The sequence below is a fragment of the Gadus chalcogrammus genome, chromosome 10 (genome assembly GCF_026213295.1).
Source record: "Gadus chalcogrammus isolate NIFS_2021 chromosome 10, NIFS_Gcha_1.0, whole genome shotgun sequence".
In the NCBI taxonomy this organism is placed as follows: Eukaryota; Metazoa; Chordata; class Actinopteri; order Gadiformes; family Gadidae; genus Gadus; species Gadus chalcogrammus.
The window spans coordinates 10,913,517-10,933,878 of NC_079421.1; the positions used below are offsets into that span (position 1 = coordinate 10,913,517).

Sequence of the window (20,362 nt, forward strand, 5' to 3'; positions counted from 1 at the left end):
TATTTTTTTATTTATTTAAAAAAATTCAAAATTCATTCTTTGGTCATAAAAGGATTTTAATGTTTTTGATTTGTAAAATAAATACATCACATTAAAAAAAAAATAACGTGACGGAACGTTAATGTCGTAGTGCTTGGTCAACGGTCAATTTCACATTGAAAATGGAGAAACGTGTGCTAAGCGGGTCGGCATAGCATAAAAGAAAGAAAGAAAAAGACACTATAGATACTGCCCTGGTACAACAAATACCGTCCATCTCAACATTTTGACTCGTTAATTTGTTAAAGGAAGTCAGTAGGTGCTTTTAAAGTCATGATATTAACCTGACAGATTCCATGTTCTGCCGTTAAGACGTCTCTCTCTCTCTCTCTCTCTCTCTCTCTCTCTCTCTCTCTCTCTCTCTCTCTCTCTCTCTCTCTCTCTCTCTCTCTCTCTCTCTCTCTCTCTCTCTCTCTCTCTCTCTCTCTCTCTCTCTCTCTCTCTCTCTCTCTCTCTCTTTCTAACAGGTCCACTAGTTAGGGAGGAGGGCTCTCTAACCCGTCTACTAGTTTGGGAGGAGGACTCTCTAACCCGTCTACTAGTTAGGGAGGAGGGCTATCTAACCCGTCTACTAGTTAGGGAGGAGGGCTCTCTAACCCTTCTACTAGTTAGGGAGGAGGGCTCTCTAACCCGTCTACTAGTTAGGGAGGAGGGCTCTCTAACCCGTCTACTAGTTAGGGAGGAGGGCTCTCTAACCCGTCAACTAGTTAGGGAGGAGGGCTCTCTAACCCGTCTACTAGTTAGGGAGGAGGGCTCTCTAACCCGTCTACTAGTTAGGGAGGAGGGCTCTCTTACCCGTCTACTAGTTAGGGAGGAGGGCTCTCAAACCCGTCTACTAGTTAGGGAGGAGGGCTCTCTAACCTGTCTACTAGTTAGGGAGGAGGGCTCTCTAACCCGTCTACTAGTTAGGGAGGAGGGCTTTCTAAATGAAAGGTTCGCTCTCTGAGTTCGGAGTTATTTTACCCACACAGCCACAGAGAGGGGCCGTGACGCCTCACACACTTCTACTGCCGCACTAGTTGTTATCAAAACAGTAGTTTCTATGGCAACCGAAGGACAAGTAGATCTGTGTGGCGTCAGTCAGGAGGAACACAGTCCATTCATCTTGACATGCACACACATGCACACGCCCACACATATACCATATATACCCTGTAAAAATACATGCCCATATGTAAATATTCACCCGCACACACCCACACACACACTCACTCAAACACACAAACATAGGTTAAGTAAGAGATCTAGGATAAGGGACAGGTCTAGACTAAGGGAAATGTCTACATTAAAGGATAGATCTAAGTCTATGGATAGGACTAGGTTTAGGGAAATGTCTAGGTTAAGGGGAAGCTCTAGCTTTACGGACAGGTATAGAAAGTCTTGGTTAAGGTAAATATCTAGGTTTAGGGACAGGTATAGATAGTCTAGGTTAAGGCATAAGTATAGGTTAAGGGATATATTGATAAGGTTAAGGGATATCCTATCCATACGTTTATGAATATGGCTAGGTTTAGGGACAGCTCTATGTTAAGTCCTAGATTAAGACATAGCAACAGGTTTCATTAACTATTTGTCTATTCGTACCCCGTACTTTTAGCCTTGGCCACACAGTTGAGCTAAATACACCCTTTGCCATGCGCATGGGCATCGCGCATGCGTGCGCATTCCCGGGCATTCATGTACTTTGCACATTCCCGGGCATTCGTGTACTTTATATGAATGGGGTTCATGTATTTTATATATTCTATATAGCCTATTTTTTTTGTTAAATGTCATGAAGTCTAATAAGATACATAATGTACATAGTTCTTAGTTGTAGCGTAATATAGTTTAGATGAGTAAAACGGCGGATAACTAATTTGTCAGATTTACGCTTTTGTCAAATTGTCACGCTTTTATGATCCCGTCGCTTGTCAGCAAGCCAGACCACCTGTGTCATAAAGTTTCAAATTCAGTGCCTCCCTGATATTCTGAGGACAAGCCCTAAGACTTGGAGAATACTAACACACTACATCTGATTCTGCCAATATGTCAAAGGTTAAAGTAAGCTGTTTTACTTGTGTAAAACAGCGGGTGAGGAGGCTAACAATGCAAAATAGCGTAACTATTCCCAATGCTATCCGAGGCAATAATGGGTGTTTACAAAAAGTATTTGTACTTAAAACGTTCAGAGAACCTCTCTAAGGTTTAATTTGTCTGCAGCAGTTCTTATTTATTTTTTTACATTGTGTGATCAATATGCCAGGGTAAATGCACCGGGTTGAAAATAGCATACACATTGATATTTGCACTGGTGAAATAAATTAATAGAACACATTTCTTTGTGCATATACTGATAATTGTACCAGGGTACAAATAGCATTCACTTCTAATTGCACCAGGGTACAAATAGCATACTGATAATTGTACCAGGGGTGCAAATAGCCTCACCCTTTAATCAATCCTAACTAACCAGATACTTGGAGGCCTCAGTGAAGTGATCACCAGCGAGACCACTCCACACTCCTAACTCCTCATTTGGACACTTGCAGAAACAAAGATACCAGGTGAGGAGTTCCCAGCCCAGCAGCTGGTGTGGGGGCGGGGGGGGGGGGGGGGGGGGGGGGGGCTGCAGCACACATAACCTCATCCATCATTCAGAACCAGGCTTTGATGGAACAGGATTTATAAACTACAGACACAGGCTGACTAGCCAGTTCACAGAGCTGGCTAGCTATCTAACACTGTTTTAGCTAGCTACTAGCTAAAGCTACAGTACTGACCAATGTCTATAATAGTTCAGTTGGACAGACAGGAACTGGTACAGTACAATCATTATTACATATTAACGGTCATTAGTAAATAATATAGACTAAAGTCATTGTTGAAGATAAACTACAGCCATTATTATAAGTATAAAATACAGTCAATATTAAGTATAAACTACGATCATTGGAAAAGATAGACTAGAATTATTTTCAAATTATCAAAGAGTCCACTGTAACAATGAATATTTCTAGTATTACCAAAAGTCACAACACCAGTGATGATTCTGTTGTCTGCTGTAATCATCCAAGTGTTGATCTGAAACGAACAGCTCATATTGCAAACTTTATATTTCATTTGGTCGGCTTTTGCACTTTCTCTTTATTCAGATGGGGTTGAGAAGTACAAATTATTCATTCGGAGGAGATATGGTCCCCTGGAAATGTCCTCTCCCATAGGTCCTCAACTCTCACATCAACCAACCAATAAAGTACAGTAATTTATCACAACAATACACTATTCATGATGACACCATAAGGAAAATTCTCAAATGCCTCGAAGTGCCTTCGCGTTCTAGTTCCTTTTCATCAGAGGAGAAGAATGTTTGTTCAGATGTTGTCAAGTCTTAAAAGAGCCGGGATGAAACCTGCTCCACCGGAGGTGGAGATGGATCATTATTCCACCTGATGCTACACCCAAGGACATGGTCCACCTCCTCCCAGAACCTGATACTACACCACAAGGACATGCTCCACCACCTCCCAGAACCTGATTCTACACCTAGAGACATGTCCTGCTCCACCTCCTCCAAGAACCTCATGCTACACCCAGAGACATGTCCTGGTCCACCTCCTCCCAGAACCTCATGCTACACCCAGGGACATGTCCTGCTCCACCTCCTCCCAGAACCTCATGCTACACCAGGAGACATGTCCTGGTCCACCTCCTACTAGAACCTGATGCTACACCCAGAGACATGTCCTGCTCCACCTCCTACTAGAACCTAATGCTACACCCAGGGACAAGTCTTGCTCCACCTCCTACTAGAACCTGATGCTACACCCAGGGACATGTCCTGCTCCACCTCCTACTAGAACCTGATGCTACACCCAGGGACATGTCCTGCTCCACCTCCTACCCGATGCTACACAAAGAGACATGCCCTGCTCCACCTATAAGGTATAAAGTAGGGTTAGGGACAAGGATCTGGAATCCTGGACATAAGAATGACATCTCACTCCAGATGTCCGAACCCTTTAAGGATCACCGTGCTCCAAGGCTCATACAGCGCCCTTCAATATTTCAGTGTACAGTGTTCTATATTCCTCCTCCCGCGGTCACCGGCCCCGCTGGGATCCCAGCGGTGTTCCTGCATTCCCGGCACATCCTGGGAGCAGCCGACAGCGACGGCCTCGTTGGCATTCCTCTCGAGTCCGTCGCCGCGTCAGGCTCCTCTCCGGACCGAGCTGTCTTTGAGAGAGGGAGGTGAACTTCACACTCGTCTAATCTCTGATCGCTCAGCGGAAGCTCGGGCAAAGGAGCTGGCACTAATCCAATCAACGCTCTGTGATTGGCAGGGAGGCCCCTGGGAGTGCCAAAAAACACCTTTGTGCTCCTGATGAATCGTGTAGAGGAGATATTTGTCCCAGAGTTAAATAACGTTGGAGGTCGGTGGGCAACTCGCAACGGCTGTCGATAAATCAAGCGGGTGCTAAACACAACGATTTACATGGATCTACTGAGCTTCGGTTGTTTGGTCGATAGAGCCGCATCAGCAAGATAAAAAAGGCGCTTCAAACCTCGGACTACAAACATGGTGGTCACTTCGGTCGGACTACAAACATGGTGGTCTCCTCTGTCAGACTACAGATACGGAGATACTTCAGAAGCAGCAGAGACGCTGATAGAGGCGTCTCTTGGGCTGTGGCAGCTCAGGTTAGCGCTATCTTAACTGATGCCAGCACTGTCTGAAACAGCTCTGCTGAAATATTAACTAGGGCAAAGCTGGAGGAGCTAGACAGCTAGACAAGGTGGTCCCCCATCCAGCTAGACAAGGTGGTCCCCCACCCAACACCACCACAAGCTCCTCAACCTAGTATAGTGTATCCTCCTGACACCAGGAGGAGGTCCTCCACCCAGCTCCACCCAGTATAGTGTAACCAGGCGGCCTATCGTGTTCACAGCGGGTCAGTTGGGGCTAAAGCCTCCAGTTGGACCGAGCGACAGTGATCAGTTAGATAGCTCCGTTACAAATCCTCTCCTCCTGCCAGAACACACAGAGACCAGCAGCGGCCCCGAAACAGCTGCAGCTCGAGTTGGGCCCCTTCTCCATCGCCGGAGAGACAGAACAACTGCCAAGCCCTCTTCAGCTAAAAGGATTTGGAGCAATGCTGCCAGAAAGCTTGGCCTTCCAAACTCATTACTTTGTGCTCTTTGTCACCTGGGATCTCTGTTTCAACAGACGCTTAACTGGCCAAGAGCAAGAGCTAGGCCTGCTAGCTGGAGTGAGGGCTAAGCCTGCTAGCAGGAGACAGAGCTAGACCTGCTAGCTGGAGTGAGAGCTAAGCCAGCTAGCTGGAGACAGAGCTAGGCCTGCTAGCTGGAGACAGATCTAGGCCTGCTAGCTTGATTCAGAGCTAGGAGATGCAGTCTTACTCCAAGAGGCAGCCATCTTTCAGGTTCAGTCCTAGAGGTGGCCTCAATATCTCAGCCTCATCCGAGAGGCAACCTACATATATCAGCCTCACTCCGAGAGTTGGCTGAGATATCTCAGCCTCAGTCTTAGAGCTGCCATCACTGTAACGAAACCCCATTGAAAGAACCACACAGAAGATAAATCAATTCAAATATGGCTTTGTCATGGTCTGAAACTCCTTCAACACATTCATCATGTCTCATGCCGAGCTGAGGGGATGGAGACAGGAGTGAGGGGGAGAGAGGGGGGGGAGGGAAGAGAGAGAGAGAGAGAGAGAGAGAGAGAGAGAGAGAGAGAGAGAGAGAGAGAGAGAGAGAGAGAGAGAGAGAGAGAGAGAGAGAGGTCCACACCTCTCTCTCTCTCTCTCTCTCTCTCTCTCTCTCTCTCTCTCTCTCTCTCTCTCTCTCTCTCTCTCTCTCTCTCTCTCTCTCTCTCTCTCTCTCTCTCTCTCTCTCTCTCTCTCTCTCTCTCTCTCTCTCTCTGTGCCTGCTGGTAGTCCTCATGTTTTTCTCAAACCTAACGTTCTTCCTCCCTAGGACATGTTGTGTACCTTTGTGTTACCGAAGACATTTTGTTATTCCCTTTTGTTGTCTTCGGCAACAGAAATACAGGACAGTACAAACAGGGGTACCTTATCTCATGTTCCTCCTGCTTCTACAGGTTACATGTGATAACTAAACCATGTTCCTAACCAAGTTTATTTTATATCTTAACCACGTTCTACATTTACATAAAGGGCGTTTATCAGACGCCTTTATCCAAAGCGATTCACATAAATAATAATAATAATAATAATAAAGGATAAGCATGTTCCTAATCAGGTTACATGTGATAACTAAACCAAAGAATCCAGGTTACATGTGATATCTAAACCAAAGACTTCACGTTACATGTGATAACTAAACCGAAGACTCCCGGTTACATGTCATAACTAAACCAAGTTCCTAACTAGATTACATGTGATACCTTCAGCATGTTAGGTTGATGTAATGGTTAATGTTTATTACTACTTGGTAGGTTGATGTAATTGTAAATGTTAATAGCTACAATGTTGGTTGATGTAATTGTTAATGTTAATAACTACATGATAGGTTGATGGAATTGTTAATGTTAATAAATACATGATAGGTTGTTGTAATTGTTAATGTTAATTACTGCGTGTTAGGTTGCTGTAATCGGACAGATAATCCGACAGACCATGAATGAAGCTCACATGTTTGAGTGATATTTAGTGTTTATTGCTACACAACTCAACAGCGAGGAAACGGCTGTGTGACGATCAAATGGCAGCGAAATGCCAGCGATGTTCCGTCTAGCTCGTCAACAAATGCTGGCAAACAACCAGCCAGTGCATTAGCATATCTCATTAGCATTAGCACACCATCCTCGCCCTAAAATAAATCTTGAGTCACCTCTGACCTCAGTTAGCAGAGTGCTAATGGTGACGGTGAGTCACTAGCCTCATCCTTCAGAATCTCTATCTTTGGACCCTGACACACTCCAGCCCTGAGCAGATTCAAACTGACAACCTCCCCCCTTCCTCTACACTCGCTGCCCCAGCATACCTCGCTCCCCGGCCCCTTCCCTGCTCAGGAGGGAGGCGGCCGAGTGGAACGGACGGATGTCGCCCAACCCTACATCCTGCACGGGATACCAATTAGTGGATCTATACTCACCCTACGATCCTAATCTTATCTAATCTCTGTCCATCTATATTAACTCCGATACCGTATTCTAATCTAATCTTTTTCAATCTACATTAACTCTGATACCCTAATCTAATCTATATACTTCTACACTCACCCTACTACCCTAATCTAATCTAATCTATTCCAATCTACATTAACTCTGATGCTCTAACCTAATCTAATCTATGTATAAATCTACATTAACCCTAATACCCAAATCAAATCTATATCCATCTACACTAACCATACTACCCCAATCTAATCTAATTTATGTCCATCTACACTCACCCTGATACCGTAATCTAACCTATATCCATCTACTCTCACCCTACTACCCTAATCTAATCTGCATAAACCCTAATCTATACATTCATCCATCTAATACCGTAATCGATACAATCATTGATATTTATAACCTGATAGCCAAATGTACTTCCTAATAAAAGCAGCTGCAACATAAACTCCTTATCCATGGTAAAATCACGTTAAAATGGGATTATTGGCATCACTGAACTGAGATTTGGTTTTCAATTGTTTGGATTTGGAAAATGTACATTAATGGTCCAATTTGTTGACAGATAGTTTACAGAAACTTTGTTTGACGTTGCAGACTACACATATTTAACAACAATAAATCAATACTCTGTTATAGTATAGTCTACACGGCACACGTATAGAGCAGTACTCTGTTAAAGTATAAAGTACAAAGTACAGGTATCGAGCAGTACTCTGTTATAGTATAAAATACACAGCACAAGTATAGAGCAATACTCTGTTATAGTATAAAGTACACAGTACAAGTATAGAGCAGTACTCTGTTAGAGTATAAAATACAAAGTACAAGTATAGAGCAGTACTCTGGCATAGTATAAATAAAGAGCACAAATATAGAGCAGTACTGTGTTATAGTATAAATACACAGCACAAGTATAGAGCAGTAGTGTGTTATTGTATAAATACACAGCACAAGTATACAGCAGTACTGTGTTATTGTATAAATACACAGCACAAGTATAGAGCAGTACTGTGTTATTGTATAAATACACAGCACAAGTATAGAGCAGTACTGTGTTATTGTATAAATACACAGCACAAGTATAGAGCAGTACTGTGTTATTGTATAAATACACAGCACAAGTATAGAGCAGTACTATGTTATTGTATTAAATACACAGCACACTCTGATAGTAGCAAACAGCCAAGTGTGACGATTCCCCTAGAAGACAGATTTAAATGTTTAAATGCGCTGTAATAAGGCAACCAGGGCCCGAGGTGAGCTAATATAAAGTTAATATCAGGCAGCATCAGATGGCTCCAGGCCCCTGGCAGAGCACGGGGCTTCCAGGCTCCTGAAGCCTTTGCTTATTGTTTATTTTCCTGAATATCTGACAGACGCTGGTGATCACAAGGGCCCCAGCGGCACTTGTGCTGGCTCTCATCTCCCTCACAAACCCTCTTTCATCTGCCTCCTCTCATCCTCCTCTCCTGTCTTAACCTCTGTCCAGTTCGGAATAAACTCCGCTCTGAGAGGGGTGGAGTGCGTTCCCTTAATGGGAAAAGTCTGATGTCTTACACTGAGCTAATGCCCTAACCCTCTTCTCTGGCCCTTAACCCGAAAACCCCTCACTCGCTTACCCGGACCCCCTAACTCTACGACGAGAGCAAGAGCAAGAGTGAGGGTGATAGTGAGGGTGAGGGTGAGGGTGAGGGTGGGGTTGAGGGAGAAGGTGAGGGAGAGGGTGAGAGCGAGATACATTGCTAGGAGAGTATTAGAAGGAGATTCCAGGCTTGATCTATAGATCAAGGAGCTAAAGTAATTCTTTACCTTAGAGATGTGACTCTTCATTACTCCTATCTCTACCTGGAAGGAACCTGTTAGGAACCGTACGGTCTGTATGAATTGGTGTCAGACCTGTTTAAAAACTGTCTGTAAGAAGTGGTATCACACCTGTTTTAATTGTCTGTATGTAGTGGTGTCAAACCTGTTTAAAAATGGTCTGTATGAAGTGGTATGAGACCGGTTGAACTGCCTGTATGAAGTGGTATCAGACCTGATTGAAAATGGTCTGTATGTAGTGATGTGAGACCGGCTTGACTGTCTGTATGAAATGGTGTCAAACCTGTTTAAAAAAAAGTCTTCATGAAGAGGTGTGAGACCGGTTTGAACTGTCTGTATGAAGTGGTGTCAGACCGGTTTGAATGGTCTGTATGAAGTGGTGTCAGACCGGTTTGAACGGTCTGTATGAAGTGGTGTCAGACTGGTTTGAACCAGCGTTATGATAGCTGTAAGCCACCGCCCTTCCATCCGTCTCGACTGAGCGGTGCTAAAGTATTCCATGAAATATTGAGCGTGTCTGTATTCCGTGCGCCCTCTCCGATGGTTAGAGTCTGCAGTCCTACCATGCGTAGCATATTTATAATATTTATATATTTATAATGTTTATTATGTTTGGTGGGTTACCGCCACCTCGCTGTATACCCAGGAGGAGTGATGAGGAGGAGGAGGGGGGAGGAGGAGGGACGAGTAATGAAGAAGAGGAGGGAGGGGTGATGAAGAGGAGGAGTCCTTCCTCTCTTCTCGCCCATTCTATCTTCATCCCGTCCGTCAGTCTGTGCACAACAGACCGGACTAACAAACAACCAAGGAAAGACCTTTCATAAATATATTATGCGTTACCATATTTCCATATCATTACCCAAGATGTCTCAAAAATCTCTCTCACCCTCTCATATAAATGCAGAGATGCCGTACTGGCATGAGGATGTCTGTAGCTGTCTCGTCTGTTAAGTAGCAATGCACTGTAGTATGTCTGTTACATAACTAGTCAGTGTGGTCTCCAACTAGTCTGGTCGGTGTGTTCTTTAACTAGTCCATCCAGGTTAGATACGAGTTCTCTAACAGGTGTAACCTGGGCAGTGTGTAACCTCACTACTGTCCATCACACTGCAAACAGTGTTTGTGAAAATAGTCTCTCTCTCTCTCTCTCTCTCTCTCTCTCTCTCTCTCTCTCTCTCTCTCTCTCTCTCTCTCTCTCTCTCTCTCTCTCTCTCTCTCTCTCTCTCTCTCTCTCTCTCTCTCTCTCTCTCTCTCTCTCTCTGAAACAGGCACACAGCTGTAGCGATAATGACATCATAAATAATTGATTGTTTTTCCTGTAGCAGAGGAAACAGAGATGCTGGTCCTGATTACCACCGACCAAGTTACTGTCGACTCCCAGTACAGAGGGAAGAGCTGCAGCTGGGAGCACTGGGTGGAAGCCACGGTGGGCTTCCATCATAGTGTGAAGGTTCTGGGGTGAAGGTTCTCTTCACCCCATAGCGTCATGGCTGACCTGAGGGCTGTGTGTCTTGGGGTCCTTCTAGGGGGTCCCCCTAGCCTAGGGGGTCCTACTAGGGGGTCCCTGTAGGGGGTACCTCTAGCCTAGGGGGTCACCAGGGGGTCCCTCTTGGCCGGGGTCCCTATAGGGGGTCGCTCTAGGGCAGGGGTCTTCAATTAAAATTTAACAAGGTCCAGTTACTAAAAATTCCTTCCAAGGAAGGTCCGAAACACCACGTCATAATAGCCTTCTTTTGTCAAATACAATCAACATATATATACAATCAGCATATTACCTTATAATTTCAGGTGTATTTATTTCCAATTTCCAAATAGCTTACTTTTAACCATGAAAGACTAGTAAGTCAAAGTAACGCATATTAACATTTCAAGTAAACAAAACAGGTACATTAGGCCTGCAATTCAAGTAAACATAAAAAGTGCATAAGGCCTACATGTGAAGTAAGCAGAACAGGTACACCAGGCCTACATTTCAAATAAACACAAAAGAGGAGCATTAGGCCTTCATTTCAAGCAAGCAAAACAGTGTCTCAAGTGGTGTTAGACCCAACAGGTCCTCACAGATCTCTTTCTTGTCTTGATAAAACAATCGCACAACCAAAAGCTGGGCATATCCGTTACATCTGAAGACCAATCCAGATCAATGGCTAAGGATGGGGCACTCTGAACAGCCGCATGAAGCTGACAGTGCGTCATCTGATAACATTTCGGATTTTCTGGTTGTCGTTGCAGCTCACATTGGGATTTGCTTTATTTTTTCACACAATTCATCCGTTTGTTTACCTTCAAGTAACGTCTCGGCAGCGGCGTTCAAGCACTCCTTCACAACAGTCGTGTCACTGAAAGTTTTTTTATGTTGCCCCAAAATCCATGCAATCTTAAGTGAGCATTCATTTGCCAGTTGCTGGCCTGTAAATGAGTATGTGAAGATACGCGTAGACCTCTCATACTGAGCTCTCAGCTTGGATATTTTCCACGCTCTTACTTCTGACATCTGGGGATACTTTTCCTCGAAGGATCTTTGTTTGGATTCGTAATGCCGCATATTCCCGCTTTTTATCAGCGCCACGGTTTCAACACATAAAAGACACAACAAAGGTTTTGTACTGCCTTGCGGGAGAATGAACATGTATTGGTCAGTCTATTCATCTTTAAAATGTCTGTTTTCGGGGTCAAATTTCCTTATTTTCGAGCAAGCCATTTTCTCATTCCAAATCGCTCTTCCGGTAAACCAAAAATTTGATTGGCTATTATTTGAGTGACGCTATTACGCACATGCCGTGACAGACGGAGGGAGGGGGGGAGTTCGGTGGGTGCATGATCTTCGCTTTGTGAAGATCATTGCTTTTTGCTGTTTTTATGCTGTACAACAGACTATTCTGCCTTTCAATTTGTATTTCAGTGCGAAATTATTTTACTAACATAATCATGCTTTGTATAGTGAAATCATAAAAAAAAAAATATATATATATATATATATATTATTATTATTTTTAACTGGTCATGGGTCCGGATAGGAACGTCACTTGGTCCGGACCCGGACCGCGGTCCGCCGTTTGGAGATGCCTGCTCTAGGGGGTCCTACTAGGGGTTCTCTCTAGGGGTCCCTATAGCCTAGGGGCTCACTAGGGGGTCCCTCTAGTGGGTCTCTCTAGGTGTTCCCACTAGGGGGTCTCTGTAGGGGTCCCTCCCCACTCACCGCTCTGAGCAGCAGGGGTCCTCTGTGCCATGGCCCGCTGTTTGGAGGTCTGTCCCGGTTCCCCCGGCTCTTCTGGAACACAAGAGGAACACCAGGGTTTATAAAACAGCATCAACGCAGACGCAAACCGCTTCAAATGACGTCAGGTGAGGTCTCAGAGAGAAGGAAGTCAAATAGAACAGAACCCCAGGGGGGGGGGGGGTGGCTCCAAGAATGCTGAACATCAGACCCCCCCCAGCCTGGGGAGAGGATCTGAACCTCGTTAGTCGGTCCGTAAGTTAGTTTGCTGTTTGGTTTTATTAACGGCTGAAGGATAGCAGAATGACCCCAGAATGACTCCAGAATAGCTAAGAGAGAGGAATCTCTTTGTGGGATTTATGAGTGTCATTCAGTCTTTTTATTTACATTTAAGTCTAGGGCGTTTAGCAGACGCTTTTATCCAAAGCGACTTACAGTAAATAGGCTACTTTTCTCAGAAGAAAGAGAAGCAACATATTGCTGTCGGTACAGTAAAGATGTTGATAGACGTGTCAAGCACTAACAATCGCTAGGTTAACCCATTCTCCTACAAAAAGGAAGCCAGGATAAGATGCTACACAATGCTAAGTACTATAAGTGCCAGGACGTATAACATCCAATCAGAGGGTCCCCCATCAGACCTGATGGGCGGCCCCTCTGCCGCAGCTAGCGGCTAACAGCTACCGGCTAATGGCTAATGGCTAACGGCTAACGGCAAATGTTTTTATCACTTTAGTGTGGACGTTTGGAGATGCCTCCTGTACAGCAGCCTGGACCTGAACGCTAGGGAAGATTAAAGAGCTATTCTTTGACTTCAATTAGTTAGAAATAGCCTCCCAATCCGTCAGCGATTAGAGAGTGAAATGTGCGGTGAGAATCTGTTTCAGTCCACGGCGCCTGCCTCCTGTGAGCCACTTTAGATTTTGACCACTCCCGTATAATTCCTACCAATAAGGGCAACTTTTCGCTGATTGGTTCAGGGAATCCATCTTGCCTGTCAATCACAGAGATGTACTTTCTGTTTAGTTTTAAACTCTTAATCTCTTCTGCTCTCTGTCTTTACTTGAATCTAAAGGATTCTTTAAGTCAGTCTAGTCCTGGCTGGAGAGAGCAAGCAGGGTTTTTATATATATATATATATATATATATATATATATATATATATATATATATATATATATATATATATATATATATATATGTTGGCAGTGCTAATGCTAACAGTGCTAATGTTAGCGGTTTGAATAATCCAGCTCAAATGATAAGCAATATATAATCATAATAAATTATTTATAATTATGATTAATAAACCATTAACAGTAATGCTGAGTTAGAAATGGTTCAGATTAAAAGCTTTCTGTTTTTCCAAGGAGATATTTTGAGAGCTAAGGTTAGCGCAAGCGACGGCCGACGGGCCCTGACCTATAGAGACGTGTCGTTGGTGTTCCCCCCCCAGCCCTGACCCGGTGTTGGGGGTATTATCTCTGACGCTGGGGGTGTTTTACTGCTGACCTTTGTGGACAGCAGGGCTGAGCTCTCAGAGTGTGTTACTGCGTGTCATTATGCGTGTTGAAGACCAAGTGGTTCAGGTTCTCCGAAAGGTTCCTGAGGGTTCTACCGACCCGATCGGCCTGGACACCACGGGGTCGACCCCCTCAGAGGCGGAGCAGTTCATGGCACTGTTCAGGATGAGCTTTTCTACCGATTAACGGTTTCACATAATGCATGACATATTGAATAATATATATGGAATATTAGGTTATTATAATAATCAGATTTGTTGTATTAGATAACAGGATAACTATAGGTGTATTGAATATTAGATATAATATATTATTATACTAATCAAATATATTATATTAGATAACAGTTTAACTTAAGAGGTAGTAAATATTAGATAACATGTTAACTAAAGACATGGTGAATATTTGATGACTGGTTAACTACTGAGAGCGGTGTGAGGTTAGGGTATCTTTCCCTGAGAAGGTGCAACAGACGGAACGAGAAGTGGTTGAGATGAGCAAAAACGACCTTCTCTTTTCAACACTTGCAGCTTTGCTGTGGAGTTTAGCTCTTGAGTTTACAAAGACACCGTCTCCCCCTCCCTTAGGGCTTCTGTCCATTTATCTGGAAACAAGAGAGTAGCTTTTTTATTTATAAGGCAGCCTCGGGAAATAGAAGATTTGTGCTCTGAGTCTCCGACATGAAGGGTCTGGCATTACCTTTAAGCCTTCACCTCTCCCTTTAACTCTGTCATGACCTCTACTCTACATTTAACTCTGTCATGACCTCTACTCTACCTTTAACTTTGTCATGATCTCTACTCTACCTTTAACTCATAACCTCTATTCCTCTTCTTCCTCTAACAGTACCTCTACTCTTCCTCTTCCTCTCATAGTACCTCTAGTCCTTCTCTAGTGGAGCTGCAGGAGGAGTCTGGACCTCCCAGTGTCCTCGCCTTCCCACCAGAGGAACATTAACTGGTGCAGACTCCCTCACCGCAGCCGGCTAACTGGACCAGCTGTGCAGACGGCTCCGATACAGGGCAGCGGCAGGAAAACAGACAGGAAACACAAACCCCACAAGGCTGCAAGCTCGTCAGACACCACACCGTGGGGCTCTCTGATTGGACAACATGGTTTTCTAACCAGTGGCCACTCAAAGCGCTTTACAATAGTGCCTAACATTCATCCATTCACATACATTTCACCCATTTATACATACAATCAGACACCGACAGCAGAGTTAACCGCGAAGGGCGGCAGCCAGCTATAAGGAGCAGGGGATTGAACTAGCAACCTTCCGGTAACTATTTAACCCGCTCTACCTCCTGAGCCAAATGTCGGCCCTCACACACTGGAGAAGACGCGCTCCACCTGCAAGCTTTGGTGGGCGGACGTCCTAACATGTGCTAGCTCAACCTAAACGAGTTACTGCAGTAATAACAATCAGGACCCAATAAGGGGAGCTGGCCTCACTGGAGTGGCGGTGTTATCCTATCCTTATCTTATCTGACAGGTGTGTGTGCTTCCCAGTTGGCGTCCCACACACACAAACTGTCAGCTCAGCGTGATGCATTGTTCCTCCTCTCCGTGATGAAGGACCAGGACGTAAGCAGAGACAACGTGTGTCGGCCGATCACCAGACGACCGGGACGAGACACAATGAGCAGATCACTGATTGGTCTAACCTGATACATACATATCTACCTTATAGATGCTCCACTCTAAAGTTACCTAGCACTGTTAGCTCTGAGCTAGTGTTAGGGTGAGAAGAGTTTTTAGATGCTACATTATTTAGCCACCAACGTTAACATACTGCATTAAATAGCTATCCGCTTAAAATAACAACCTATGCTATTAAGCTTTCTAGATGGTGCAGCTATATACATTATAAAGCTATCTGCGTTATATAAACACCTATGCTATTAAGCTCTAGATATATCTATCTACATTATAAAGCTACCTTCGTCATAGCTACCTATGTCATAAAGCTATCTACATTAAGATATTTTTCCCAACATAATCTGATTTTCTTCATTGGTTCAGGGCAAAGCAAAATGTTCGAATATCTAATCTTGTTTTACTCTGTAATTCCAGAACAACAGCTTGAAATGAATTGCTTATTAAATCAACATTAACCTTACGACACCATTTACTGTGGAGAATTACCACCGCAGAATAGAATAAAATACAGCCATGATCAACATGCTCAGACACAATCAAACACGCACACACACACACACACACACACACACACACACACACACACACACACACACACACACACACACACACACACACACACACACACACACACACACACACACACACACGCACATGCACAAACACGCACACACACATGTACACAAACGCTCACGCACACACTACTACTGCTCTGGTAATTGTTATTACAGAAACAAGGTAAATTTACATTACCTGAACCTAACTACAGAGCATCCACATGATGGAGTATCTAATGAACACAGTCGACCTCTTTAGAGGTTTTAAAATAGGCCGCTTTTAAGGTACAAATTATCTAAAGAACACAGTATTAAGCTATAGAATATCTCAATAACAGTATTAAAAGTAGCATTAAAAGTACATTATACACCCTGCTAGTCTCTAAAGGCTGCATAACAAGCACAACCATATTTTAGTGAAGGTAATGAAATTCCTGCCCACCAATATAAGTGCATTCAAAGGTACTATTATTCAGAGTTAGGGTCAGATTTCAGGGTTAGTGTCAGAGTTCAGAGTTAGGCTCACAATTTGGGTCAGAGTTCAGGGTTAGGGTCAGAGTTCAGGGTTAGGGTAAGAGTTCAGAGTTAGGGTCAGGGTTCAGGGTTAGTGACAGAGTTCAGAGTTGGGCTCAGAGTTAGGGTCAGAGTTAGGGTCAGGGTCCACTGTTAGGGTCAGAGTTCAAGGCTAGGGTCAGGGCTCAGGTTTAAGGTGAGAGTTCAGGGTTAGGCTCAGAGTTAGGGTCAGAATTCAGAGTTCAGGGTTAGGGTCAGAGTTCAGAGTAAGGGTCAGAAGTCAGGTTTAGGCTCAGGGTTCAGAGTTAGGGTCAGAGTTCAGAGATAGGGTCAGAGTTGATAGTTAGGGTCAAGTTCAGATTACCTACCTGCCTCAGGTAACAATCCCTTTTTCCAGCTCTCAACTACCTAACCCTGACTCCCCTCCACTCACTAACCCTGACTCTACTGCCTAAACCTGACTCTACTCCCTAACCCTGACTCCGCCCACTCCCCCTGACCCCTCCTCTTCTCTGCAGCAGTAAACCCAGATGGCTCTGGAGTATCAGCTAGCTGGGGGGGGGGGGGGGGGGGCTGAATCTCACAGTGGACAGGGAGACAATGAGGCTCCACTCAGCAGGGGGGAGGGAGGAGGGGGAGAGAGGAGCAGAGAGAGGATAGGAGAGGGGAGGAGGAGAGGAAATGAGGGGGGAGGAGAGAAGATAGGAGAGGAGGAGAGAAGAAGAGAGGAGAGAGGGAGGAGGGGGGGAGAGAGGAGAGGGGAATGAGGGGGGAGGAGGGGGGGAGGGCAGAAGAGGGGAGGAGGGGGGAGGGGAGAGAGGGAGGAGGGGGGAGAGTAGAGAGGGAGGAGGGGGAGAGGAGGGAGGGAGGAAGGGGAGGAGGAGGTATCAGGTGAAGGCTGGGTCCAGATTAAATGGAGGGACAGTGGGATGCATTATTGATGGTCGTGAGGAGTCTGGCGTTACCGACATGAGCAGCGTAATTAATCTACAGACCTGAGAACAGGAAGCCATCGCGCCTTCCCCCCTCTAGGCCTAGCCCCTTCCTTCCCTCCCCCCTCACCCCGTCCTCCTCCCTCCCATCCCTCCTCACCCTGTTCTCCTCCCTCCTCACCCTATTCTCCTCCCTCCTCCCCTCCTCCCTCCCATTCCCTCACCCCGTCCTCCTTCCTCCCTCCCGATCTCCCACCTCACCCTGTTCTCCCACCTCCCTCCCCCCTTCCCCCCCACCTCATCTGTGCTTCTTTTTGTCAGGAAAGTAGGTCACTAGTACCGCAGCACGCACACACACACACACACACACACACACACACACACACACACACACACACACACACACACACACACACACACACACACACACACACACACACACACACACACACACACACACACACAGAGCCAGGTAGGGAGTCACAATAAGGGAGGGAGATAGAGAGGGATTTAGAAGGCAAAAGATAAAAAGGGACAGAGAGATAGTGTGGAGAGAGAGAGAGAGAGAGAGAGAGAGAGAGAGAGAGAGAGAGAGAGAGAGAGAGAGAGAGAGAGAGAGAGAGAGAGAGAGAGAGAGAGAGGCACAGAGTGCCATAGGAAGAATAGTGTGAATGAGAGAGATGAAGGGAGGAAAACTGCGTGTCAGAGGTCAACACAAGGGCAAGCAGACAGTCAGGGCGACAATAACCCAATAAAGGTGTAGTATTTTTATAGTAGTAGTAGTAGTATTACAGTACTCCTACTACTTCCCTAACCCTACTTTAGTAGTAGTAGCAGTAACGATAGTAGTAAACTCTGGTTATGACAAGGCTATGAGTGAAGGGGTCCTGATGGAGGGATGACTGATGTCTGTTAATTAACCTGTGTAATTGAAGGTGTCGTTAGCGTCTTTACTTAACATGACACCAACATGACTCAAGAGCAGCCAGCACCTTCTCGTCATGTTCCATCAGGCTTTACCCACCTCCTCTCTATCAATAACATCCTCTCTATCGTTAACATCACCTCCTCTGTATCAATAACATCCTCTCTATCGTTAACATCACCTCCTCTCTATCAATAACATCCTCTCTATCGTTAACATCACCTCCTCTCTATCAATAACATCCTCTTTATTGTTAAAATCATCTCCTCTATCAATAACATCCTCTCTATCGTTAACATCAAGCAATCTCTATTAGTTAGCATCATATCATCTGGATTCAGTCATGTTATAAAACATGTTATAAAACATTGCTCAATGCATGTTACAAAACATGTCTTCATTCATGTTATAAAAACATGTTCTAAAACATGTCTTCGGTCATGATTTGAAACATGTCATAAAACATGGCTTCACTCATGTCATAAAACATGTTACAAACACGTCTTCAGTCATGTTATGAAACATGTTATGAAAGAGGGCTTCTGTTATGCTATAAAACATGTCTTCAGCCATGTAATGAAACGTGGCTTCAGTCATGTTATAAAACATGTTATAAAACATGGCTTCAGTCAGGTTATGTAGTCCATCGTTTGTGATAAAAAAAAACACTTGACGTGGTGGAGCTGAGGTCAGTGTTTAACTGCTCAACTGCTACACCATCGGAGTCTAAATGGAGGAGGTGGAGGAGGTGGGGGAGGGTCTTTGGTGCGTTACACAAGCTGCCCTTGGATGAGTAGGCAGCTCACGCTACACTCGTACAACCATGAGAGTTACGCTACGAGAAACGCCGCTCGGGGATTTGAATTAACCTTCAACTGCTCACTCTCGATTAACTGGGTTTTCCTGAAAGACCGTTAATTAAAACTCCTTTTTGACCCTAAAGAACACGGAATACCGGAAAGCCGAGGGTAGAACCACAAACCACCGCCATCCTCCAGGCATCTCCTCCTCTGGAACCTCTGTTCAGACATTCACTGATCTGAACAGTTAGTTGAAGTTATCCTACAATAACAGAGATAGTTAAAGGTATCCTAACATAACAGAGATTGTTAAAGGTATCCTAACATAACAGAGGAAGTTAAAGGTATCCTAAAATAAAAGAGGAAGTTAAAGGTCTCCTAACATGAGGACAGAGATAGTTAAAGGAATCCTAACATAACAGAGGTAGTTAAAGGTAAACTAACATAACAGAGATAGTTAAAGGTATCCTAACATAACAGAGGTAGTTAAATGTATCCTTACATTACAGAGGTAGTTAAAGGTATCCCAACATAACAGAGGTAGTTAAAGGTATTCTAACATTACCGAGGTAGTTAGGGTTAGGTCTATCACTTAATATTAAGAACAGATTAAGACATTTTAAGGAATACTCTGAAAATAAAGTAGAGGAATATGGTTAAGTGTTAAGGCTTAGGGTTAGGGTTAGGGTCCTTCTAGGGGGTTAGGGTTAGGGTTTCTCTTCTAGTCTATATGTTCACTCTTCAAGTCTATGTTCGCTCTTCAAGTCTATGTTCGCTCTTTTTAGGCTTCTTGCTTTGCTACGAGGTGCTATCCAGTGATTTCACTTGTCTCTTTTTGAACAGTGAACTCAGTACAAAAAGTGACATCTTGATTGTTTAGAGACAATTGGAGTTTGTTTGTTATTCCGTCAAGCCTGTGTGACTCATCAGTGTGTGGAACATTATATATATATGTATATATATATATATATATATATATATTTATCTATATATATAGATAGTTTAATACAACTGGCAGTGGGCGCTCTGGCGGTGAGCTGTGCGTTCCAGATAACACGGCGGCCATGGCCTCATCACCGCTCAGACCTAATGTGCAACATTTCCTCCACTCTGCCTCAGCCGGCGGCGTCCTGTTAGCGCAGCCCGCGACTCAACACAGGAGCCGGTAACAAGCAGCAGGAACAGAGGAACACACACCAGAATACAGAACCGTCCAACTCCACGGCCAA

General features: G+C 44.5%; 1 protein-coding gene across 3 annotated transcripts in view; it reads right to left on the minus strand.

Annotated features, from left to right (window-relative positions):
- Positions 1-20,362, minus strand: part of lingo2 (leucine rich repeat and Ig domain containing 2) — a 79,023-nt gene that overhangs the window by 14,185 nt on the left and 44,476 nt on the right. For 2 of the 3 annotated variants that reach the window (XM_056599939.1, XM_056599940.1), the window contains one exon: positions 12,204-12,275. The gene's annotated coding sequence lies outside the window, so the exon portion shown is untranslated. Of the gene's footprint in view, positions 1-3,044; positions 3,084-12,203; positions 12,276-20,362 lie in introns of those variants that run through there. The other variant, XM_056599941.1, reaches the window with a different exon arrangement.